Source organism: Terrapene carolina, unplaced genomic scaffold (genome assembly GCF_002925995.2).
Source record: "Terrapene carolina triunguis isolate 2854851 unplaced genomic scaffold, T_m_triunguis-2.0 Scaffold838, whole genome shotgun sequence".
NCBI lineage: Eukaryota > Metazoa > Chordata > Testudines > Emydidae > Terrapene > Terrapene triunguis.
The window spans coordinates 5675356-5686492 of NW_020665189.1; positions in this window are offsets into that span (position 1 = coordinate 5675356).

An 11137-nucleotide genomic window follows, 5' to 3' on the forward strand; every position below is an offset into this window, starting at 1 on the left:
CCCAAATCTGACCTGTCGGGCACAGTGCAAAAGCCACCTGATTGCTCAGGTGCTCCGACGTGTCGGTAGGGTGGGGCAGTACAAGATCCTTTCATGCTCTTTTTGCCACTAGTGATGAAATTCTGCTATGGGCTCATATCACGCTGTGAAATCCGCTACTGGCTGACTGCATTTTAAACACGCGTCAAAGGCACCAGTGGCCCGGGAGATGCACCTCGCTAGGCTTTCGAGAGGGAGAGAGACATTGCACTAAGCAAATATATGGATTTGGGCAGGAAAATGGCCCGATCACCCCCATCCCTGTGTCATGGCACCACAGGATCTTTCATAGCCATGGAGAGGGCAGAGCCTCGACTTTATGGCTCACCCCAAGCGCTTTGCCAGCCTCCTCCCAGCAGTGCCTGTGAATACACTGGAAAGATAAAACACTGGCCTCTCTGAGCTAGGCCCAGATTCTCCAGACGAGAGCACTCAGCACAAGTGCAGCTGGGAAGGTAGCCGGTGGCGATACAGCACTCTACTGCTTCCCTGACAATGAACCTGCTGAGTGCCCAGCTGCTCCCTGACTTAAGTTAGAGCAGCCTGAAAGCTGTTGTCTACCCCAGCTTCCAATGGCCTCCAGCAGTTGTTCCAGCAGCCAAAGAACAGCTAGATCTTTCCTCTGGCCACGTTCCTTGTGCTGGTGCCTGAAAGGAATGTGATGACATAAGAGCCGCTAGCCGTTGGAGGATTCCTCGGCACAGGTGGATCCTCCAGAGGCCAGATCCGCTGGCTTTAGGGCAGCCTTGCCCCACGAGAGCAGCCCAAGACAGCCTCAGTGCACTGGGGAAGTCAGGCTCCGAATGGCCAAGCTGCTGTGCATTCTGAGCCACCGACAGCATAAAGAGCGGGGATTGATGTGGCCTGCTGAAGCATTTCATTCGTGGCGGATCTCCAGAGGAGGAGCAAAAAACCATTGACTTTTAATTGAGATTGCAGAGTTAGGAAAGATTCATAAGTTAAATTATTCCCCGGGGATATGTAAAAAGTTACTTATGGCAAGAACTAAATTGGGCATGCTTCAATCAGGAGCTGTCGGGAAACCATTACAATATACAAGACGGCTCTTTCCTTTGGTGAGCATGGTAACGAGGGCCTGCACGGATCCTGCCGGAGTGGTACAAGCAAGGCAGGAATCCAAGCAGGCGTGTTATTATAGTGACCAGCCCAGATCAGGGCCCCGTTCTGCTAGATGCTGTGCGTACACATGGGGAGACAGTCCCTGCTGCCAACAGCTGAACCATTTTACAGATGGGGCACAGAGAAATGGAGTGATCTGCCCTGAAGACGCCCTGAGGCATGGCCAGGAATTTGAACCCAGAGCTCATGAAGCCCAACCCAAGGCTTGGCCCATGAGACCATTCTGCCGCTCCCTGTAATGCCCCTTGTGGCAAGCAGCTGTTGTGAGCTACCCCACTCCTTCCTCCCATGTCCACATAGCCTTCAGGGAGGGTGATTCTTCCACTGGTGGCAAGGGTGGACCTGCCAGTGCTGTGAGCAGTCAGAGCTCACCCGGACAAGGCGAGCGCCATCTCTGCGGGGCTTGCAGTACCTGTTTGAGGAACCCCTCCACAGCAGCAATCCCCATTGAATAGGTGTCGATCCAGGGAAACCGCTGGCCAGCCCGCTGTGGCACGGCTCCTTTTGAACCATGCCAACACGTAGTTGAGATGGGGGCTGTAGGGGCACAGAGCCAGGATGGAGGCAGATCCCTGGGGATACCTCCAGGTTTGGGGACTGGCTCCATGGCTCATTGGGAGAGGGCGCTAACCCCATGACCGAACGGCACAATCAGGGAGAACTGTCAGAGATCTCCTTCCCCTTACCGCACTCCAGCAACTTTTGCTGCTCAGTCCGGCCCCTGCTGATCCGGCGTATATGACTCACTTGGGCAATAGAGGGGGCCATGTGGGAGGCTGGCTCCATATTATTAAAGGCTTTGAACAGCGAGAGTCAAACCTGGGGTGCACTCCGAGTAGGGTGACCAGATGTCCCAATTTTATAGGGACAGTCCTGATTTTTGGGTCTTTTTCTAATATAGGCTCCTATTATCCCCCACCCCCGTCCTGATTTTTCACACTTGCTGTCTGGTCACCCTAACTCCGAGCCAGGCTGAGCCGCTAGTGCAGAGCGCAAGGCTCGGGCATTGCTAGCTTTTGCAGGGAAATCAGGTCACTAGATCGCAGAACGTGGCGGCACTAAGGTCTATGTTCAGAGGAGTGTAAGATGTCACTGCACCCTCCTCCCTACCTCTGCCCACGGTACAGTACACCAGCTGAGAATCCGAGGGCCGGACCCTTGCTGGAGTAATGGGCATCGTGCCAGTGATGTCTTGGGATCCAGCCATAGCAATGGGTGTAAATCCAGATAACTGCACTGGAATCAATGGATTTACACTGGTGTAAATCTGAGCAGGCCTTACTCCTTCTGAATTTGGCCCTATGAACAGATATCCATTGCGGCCACCTAAACACCCCAGTGCAGGAGTCTTGCCTAGAAGGCGCCCAGGCAGAGATCCCCATGCTGAGGTCTCTCGAGGTCCCCCACATGCCTGCGTCTAGAAACGAGCAGCGCAGCTGGTGATGTTCTCCAAATTACAAGACAGCACCAGAGCACAGTCTGCCGTGTCCAGCTCATGCTTCCTTCCAAAACTGTGCAGGCTTGCAACCCGCCAACCCCACCAATAGGCTGGCCCATCCCCAAACACTGAGGGCCTCAGGAGGTTTCCCCATTTCCATCTCAGCTGGGATGAGTCTCAATCCGCACCCATTCTGTGGTTTTGCCTGGAACCCAAGCCACAGCCATGGTGGGATTGCTGTGACCGTAAGACAGTGCTACAGATCTGGGGTTCATTGGGCTGCCACTGATGACGGACATCTTATTAGATCAGAGTGGATTCAAACCTCACAACAATGGTGACAAGAAAGCCCCCATTGGGTCGGACTCCACATGCATGGCTCCCCCACCTACGTGCTCAAAGCAGGTGACCCTTAGCCAATTACACTGACTGACCACTACGCAATAAGGAGAGTGGAACCATTCCAGAGCATTCCATACACCCCAGCCAGTACGTGGCGTGGAGTCAGCAGCCGCTTGTGATCAGTGTTATCGAAAGCAGCTGACAGAGAGCCGACAGCTTTCCACAGATCTATCCCTCTAAGACCATCCATCACCTAGGCCAATGGGCTTTCTGCTCAGCAGCCCGAAATGGATTGGAATATGTTGGAGAAGCCCGTTAGATGCAGATATTTCTGCCATTCCCCCAGACAGGGAGGTTTGAGGCTGGGCACTAGCTGTGTAGGGCCCCAATTGCTCTGAAGCACTTAAGGGGAAACCTCAGAATCTCTCAGCTGCCCCAACACCCTCCCTACTGCAAAAGACACGGATACTAGAACCCAGCCAATAGAATAATGCCAAATTGTTGGCTCCCCATGTCAAGACAGAGCCAGGCCCCATCAGTGGGATCCTTCCCTAAGCTCCTCTGGATATCACACGGAGCGATATTGTCCAACCCAACCAGAAGAGCAGGTGCATTTACACCCTCTTGCTCTGTCGCTCCGTGCTCGCCCCAGGAGACCAGCTCTAACAGAGGCCATTTTCTCAGTGAAGAAGTCATAAAGTCACTCGCAGAGCTTATTGATTAGCCTGGTTGCAGGAAGAGCCTGTCTGGATGAACCTGCCTGAATGCTCCACGAGAGCTCTGCCGGGCAATGCTTTGCCATGCCGAGAGCGAGGCACGTAACTCCTCTCGGCCTCCGCCACCACAGCACTGTGATATGCCTGAGCCCTGGCTCCAGAGAACATTCTGCCGTCTGCAGCCTAAGCCCCTCTACACACTCTAGCATTCGCCCTTGCTGTGTCATTTCCCCGAGCTCAGCTGAGAGCCAGGTGCTCTGCAGGAACGGCAGGCACAGACTGCCCTCGCCCTTACGAGACTTACCATAGCCTAGCGGAACTTTGGCACCGTACAGCAAGTTGTTTCATTAACAAAGATAGACCAAGGAGCACCTAGCATTCAGGAGGGGCAAATTCCCCTCTCCCCAACTGGATTTGTCAAGGGGAACGAATTTTATCAACATCACTCCCATATTGTTCCAGCCGAACGGTTATGTGAGCATGAGGAGGCAGCATAGTCCAGTGGTTAAGTAGTCGAGATTTCTGGGTGTTATTCCCAATTTGGCCACTGCCATGCTGTCTGACCTTGGACAAGTCCCTTCCCCTAGCCATAAACCTGGGTAAGTCTCGGCTGGTTTTCTTCCCCATACCCCAAGAGCACATTATGGATTTCTCAATCTAGATGACTTCTGTTTCAAGTTAAGGAAAGCAACCAAGAATGAATAACTATAAAGAAGGAGAAAGAGCAAAGTGGCTCCTTCTGTAACATGCTACATCTATCTCAAACAACATGGCAGCTGCCTCACAACTGGGCAGTTTCTTCTACGTCTAAAGGTGCAGTATATAAAACCCAGAATGACATCACCTCTGAATACACCCGCTGACCACCAAATGCCTCTGATGAGCACTATGAGGCTTAAATAAGATTTGCCAAGAGCCCCGAGATGCTCAGAAATTAACTGCACGATTATTCGTACGATTATATTCACCTAGCAACGTTTTCGTGACATCAAGATTGTAAGTACTGAAGATGCAGGGCAATGTACTTTGCAAATGATCACATGGAAGGACCTGTCTAGGCGGTAATAAAGTCCAGCTCTTCAAAGTTAGTATTCTAGTTCCAGAGATCATTGCCCAAATTCAAGTCCTTTATGCAAATCTAGAGGGGGGAAGTGTCCTTTCCAGTGGTATATGACACACCTGTTCATTCCTAGTTACCAGCTCAAGTCTGGCCTTTCTTACCACTATATCCAGATAATTTAGTCTGTGTTTGATTCAGCCAAAGCAGATTCCTTGTTGTGTCCTCGCTAAGGAGATCTATAACCAGCCTTGGACCCTCTGGACTGGATGGAACAATAGGTTTTGAGATAACATATTGGGCTATTTGCACCCTGTGAGATATCCCAAGGGGCCTGGCCGAATAAACCCAAGGCCAGAAATTTGCAGTTAAAAATGGTCGTTCATTAACTACCAAGCACACACAGTCAAACTCAAACAAGAAGAGTCCAGCAATATCATTTCACAACCTCTGTCCAGGCTTAACCTCCATAACTAGTGCAAAAGGTACACTAAAAGAAGCATTACGGTAGCACCCAGAAGCCAGCTCCGTTGTGCTAGGCACTGTGCAGAGATGGTCGCTGCTCCATACAGCTTACAGCATAAGATGACAGACAACAGGTGGACTCAACAGATGGGGGAGCGCAAGGGAACACTGGAAAGCACAAGGAAAGCACAGTGCCAGGGGCTTCAAACATCAGTCGAGGAAACCTCTGCTCCATGGGACATCCTCTGTCCTCCCCACTTTTTATTGTTCCTGGGAACCTCTCGGGAATCATTCCAGCTGGTCACAGCCTCTCTCTCCAGACAGCTCTCCTCTGGGCTGTCACAGTCACTTGGAAAGTTGCTCCCCTTATCCCTAAGAGCTCACATCCCCTGGCCAACCCATCCCCTTCGAATCACACTTGAGGCCTCTAGGAGCTGCTATAATTGTTATTATTGTTGTTTTCAATTATAAACCTTTTTTGCTTCCTATCTCATACAGTGCTTTTGCAGAAAATCACTGCCTTGATTTCCTTGCAATGGTCACAGGCCATAAATCAAATAGCATTCTCTACTGATGCCCAAGGAGGGAGGAGGCATGGGCCCCTGATTGACTATTAAAGTAGGGAGTTTCTATACCAAGTCTGATGAAGTCCTGTACTCTTGCAGATTCCACACCTCTCTGGGCATGTTCAGGCATTAGTGAATGATACTCTAAGTTCCTTCTAGCTCAGTGATGGTTTGCCTTCATTGCCCACCTTCCATTCATTCCTTGTGCATGCTATCGCCTGCACTGGGGCTCGGACTGCTTGAAACCCATCTGGTCTAATTAAATATATAAAAACAATGCTAAATACTCGCAGTAATTAACAATCAGCTGCTATGTCCCACCTAAGAGGTGGCAGCATTTCAATCACAGGTAGTGAGATTTCTTTGTATGTACAGTACCTAGTTTGTAAACATCTGTAAAGTTATTTGGGATTCTTGGGACAAAAGGGGCTCTGGAAGTGTAAGTTATTACTATGATTATTCTAAAAAGTCGCATAGATCCTGTTGACCCCACTGTTGTTTCTAGATCACTTGTATTGTCCTATGTTATGTGATAGTGTTTAGTGCTATCTTTCACATTCTCCTGACATGCACATGAGCACTGTCAGCAGCATCACCAACCACAAGTATCAGAAACCATGCCCCCTCCCCCCACAAAAATCACAAAACTGGTTAAAATCATGAGATTTTAAAAATACATTTTAGGGTCTTTTTTATTTGCCCTCTAGTATTTGATCCTTTAGGGGTCATGTTTTCAAGCTTTTCTCTGCAACCACAAAGGCTGGAAACACACTTTTGAATGAACAGGAGAGTCTAACATAACCCCATGACTCCAGGAGCTGGGGCTTTAAGAAGAAGCACCAAATATCAATTGGCAACATTGTGTCATGACTGACAGGAGGAAAGAGACAAATAAGCAAACCCCTAAGACAATCATATGAAAGCAGGTGGCAACCAAAGCAGCTCCAGTTACTGTGTTCAGCCACAGGATGCAGAGCTGCTAGTTGGCCATGCTAGTAATCACCCAGCTACTGCAATGCTCAGCAAAGGAACCTCCAGTCCTGCTGCCTGGATGAGAAGTGACATTCTGGTGGCTAGAGTAGCATCCAGACTGGCACCAACCACTCCCCTAGTGCTGTTGCCCGTTTTAAATCCCCATTGCTGGGGCCAAGTCCTGCAATCTTTGCTCGGTCAGAACTCCCAGTGCCTAGATGTAAGGAAGAAGAGTGGCCTTGCAGTGGAAGCAAAAGGGTGGCAGGTCTCATGTGGTCCATGTAGCGGCTGGACAGACCTGCAGTCCCTAAGCATCAAGGAGACACTCCCCCTGGAAGCAATTTACCAGGAAGGGGGCGGGAGCAGCAAGGAGTACGCAGACCTATGGTGCCATTGCTCTATGTGCCAGCTAATGGAGGTGCCCGGCTAGGTGGGATGGGGAAAGGTGTCTTTTCCTTGCAGGGGTGTCTCAGACTGAACAGCGCAACCAGAGAGCTTCAGGAGGCATTTCACCAAATGCTCCCATCTGCAGTGCGTCTCCACGCCCCCCCCCCCCAATGGAGGGTTATGGCTAAACGACACAATCTAGCCTTGCAGCCCAGATTCTAGGCACACTGGATTCAGGGCCCACTGATTTCAACCAGCGTTGGGCCGGGCCCTGTGTACTCTGCGCTCCTCAGACAGAAGGGGCTAACAAAAGACAAGGATTATTTGGCCTCTGGTTTTAATTATTTCCAAAGCTGGGATTGAAATTTCCACACACAAAAATTACCTGCCACTAACGGCAGGTAATTTTTTATAAAGACCCATCCCACAGAGAGTGCACAAAGCAATCAGAGCTACAGTAAATCTTCTCTGCGGCAGCTGGGGCCAGCCATCCCGCCCCTTTCTCCCAAATTTATGGAGAAGCGGGTCCCTACTGGGGAAATACAATAAAATAAAAAGGTGGAATAACACTCACCAGTTGAAATGCAGGCCAGATGGGTCTTTTCTGGCCCTTCTTTTTCCTTCCCTTCTTCTTATTTTTCCATTTTAATATTTCCTTCTTTTTCCTCACAATCAGTCTTCAACTTGCTACATCTACATCCCCATACTGTTTCCTTCCTCCTTTCTCTTTGTACTTTCCCCTTTTCCTTCTTCTCTTCCTGCCTTCCTTTCAAAGCAGAACCCTCTTCCTCTCATTCTTTATTGCCTTGTCAATGAGTATAGTCTTTTTGTACTGCAGTTAGGGTGACCAGATGTCCCGATTTTATAAGGACAGTCCTGATATTTGGGGCTTTTTCTTATATAGGCGCCTAGTACCCCCCACCTCCGTCCCGATTTTTCACACTTGCTGTCTGGTCACCCTAACTGCAGTATCCCAATCAAGGATCAGGGCCCCACCATGCTAGGTGCTGTACAGACACATAACAGAGAGATGGTTTCTGCCCCCAAAGAGTTTACAATCTAAGTACATCTCCCCTCTCTAGTGCAGATCCTAGCTCATGCCATGATCCCTCTGGCCATCCCTCAACCTGCCATGGCCCAAACACAGGACACGTGACAAAGACCCAAATAAAGGGACAGACACACATGATTCATTCAGAAAGTGCTGGGAGACTTATCCTGTAAGAAGAGCTCATTCAACCACCTCCTGATTGTCTACTTCTGATGTAAATAATTATCATTCAGCAGCTAAAGTGAGGGGACCCCAAATCGGTGTGGAACGTAGGGAGGTTCCTGGAGACAGTGCGGAGAGGAATGGCGCTGGCTCCCTTTTCCTGGTCTCTGTCCCCTCTTTGCTCTCCCCTTCTCATGCCGGACACAACAATGACAGAACCGATCCAGTCGTATGGAATCCCTTCCCTCCTGTTTGTGTCATTTCTTTAGCCCAGCTCCCCAGAGGGTGACAGCCATGGTCATTCCCTCCCTATGGAGCGCTCCAGCATCATCCCAAGCGGGGCTCCACAGACACGCAAGCCCGGATCCTCAAGGCAGCTTCACCAACTGACACCAGCTGAGGTGAAGCGAGGACACCTGGCAGAGAGGTAGGGGCTGGGGGCCCTGTCAGGGTGTCTGGGCAGAGCTAGAGAAGGGGGTATGGTCTCTTTTCAGGAAGGGGAGGGAGCTAGGATGGAGGGGGTTACTTCAGGTTCCTAAGGCAGCTTCTAACAGCCTAACCACTGATAGAAAACACTTCATCTATGCTACACGGCCGAGCCAGCACCCATGTGAGAACCTGAGCGTTTGCTGACAGCTGCGTGTTGAAATCTGCAGTCGTAATGGCTCATTAATGTCATTTTCTGCATTTCATTATTTTTGAGAGGGGGGAAAAAGACAGTAAGTGAAGACAAAGGTCCCCAATCTCGTGGCCCCGAGAGGTTTGCCTGAGTCAGGAATACAGCATCAGTCTCTGTCTGTCTTTCCAGGCCTATCGGCATCACCACTTACCCGATCACTTCCTAAAGATCACCCTGAATATCCCAAGGGGACCCACTATAGCTGAGGTGTCACTGGGAATTCCATACATTTCACAGTAGGTTGGATGTTTTGTATATAGCTCCATTGTTCGGTTGTTTTAATTTCCATGTGGTTATGTTTCAGGTTATACAGTAGATATTCTGTGTACCTGACTGCCTAACACCGCCTTCATTTTGTACCTTCCTACAGCTCTACCACTGAAATATAGTGCAACCAGAGAGCAGTCCCTAGGCTGATGTCCATTTTGTCCCACTCCGTTTTACAGGGCAGTGGATTCCTTGTCCTTTTTGCCTAACACAAACATGGCTGCTTCGCCTCCATTGCTGTGTAGCCACTAGTTTCTCTGCCTGAAACTGTGAGCGTGAAGCCCTCTGAGGTATCTCCAGCCTGAGAGCGCTATAGAAAAACCAGATGCATCCAAGGTTAGCGGATCAGAATCTGAGTGAGCAATGGCAGTACACACTTGTGAGCACTAGGGGGAGCACAGGGAAGGAGTCAGAAGAGGGAACTGGAGCAAAGGAAAACAGTGAGTTGTGTTTCCAGAAATAAAGGGTCCACTTTAATCCTGCTGGCCACTTCCCTGCTTCAGTCAAACTACAACACAAATCAGACTCTGCTCCATTGTATTTTACTAGCTTTATCTTCCCTCCTGCTGATCATGTACGCCTCGATGAGTCATAGGGTGACCAGACAGCAAGTGTGAAAAATCGGGCTAGGGGTGGGGGGTAATAGGCGCCTATATAAAACAAAGCCCCAAATATCGGGACTGTCCCTATAAAATCAGGACATCTGGTCACCCTAATGAGTCAATTTCCCCCTTCCTCCCCACATGGCTGAAAATCTTCCACTGGAAGCCATTTTGCATATGTTACACACAAGAGAGGCATGTGGTGCCGTTCCCCCTTCAAAACGAACTGTGTGTGAGTCCCAAACGCAGCCCCTTTTATCACATTCCTGTCTTCCCTTTGTGCTGCTTTTACCTTCTGCTTCCATTGGCTTTGCCTTCCCTTTCCCGGCACTGCTGCAGCTGGCCCACTCAGGTGGTAGCGCACTGTCATGGCAGGGCAAACAGCTGGTAGAGTCTTCAAAGGTCCCTTGTGGATACAAATTAAAGAGAGTTTCCCAGGCTGTAGCCACATGCTCGCTGGGTGCTTGGAAAGGCCGGATAGATCCCGGGGAGGGGGAGTTTATGCTACGTGCCACACTGGCACACACTCAGACGCATGAAGGATGCCTCGCTCACGTCTCCGAGACCATCTGCGTTAAAGCTGAGTAAACACCCCCCCCCCCCCCGAGTCCTTGTTAGGGAGAGCTCCTGTTCAGGGCTGGGAGAACCCCAGTTCCAGCCTAGATCTGGAAAATGTTGCACTTCCACAGTCCTTAGCACCTTGCCCTGCCTGGCGCCCTCACAGAGCCCAGGCCTGGCGCCCTGTTCTGGGAAAGCTCCTTTGTTTTCTCTCACTGGGACTCTCCCAAACTCAAGATGGCCACGGCAAAAGTTTCTGTCTCCCAGTCCCAGGCCACTGAGCCAGGTGATCTAGTTACATCAGTTATCCTGGTTGCAACAGGGTTCTGTAGGGTAGCTGTGACTAATACTGTGTTCTCTAAAGGCTTGGCTATGTTAGGGAACATAGGTAAGGTACACGCCACACTGAAAACTCTAGCTGGGACTTTCAGAGGGGCCTAAAGGAGTTAGACACCCAGCTCTGACTTTCAAGGTGAGTTAGGCACCTTACTTTTCCCTTTGAAAATTCCAGCTTCTAATCGGAATACCTAGCTCTTATCAGTAGATCTCCAAGCACTTTACAAAGGAGGTCAGTGTCCTTAGCCCTATTTCACGGATGGGGAAACTGAGACACAAAGAAGGGATGTGACTTGCCCAGGGTCACCCAGCAAGCCAGTGGCAGAGCAGGAATTGAACCCAACTCATCTGAGTCCCCAA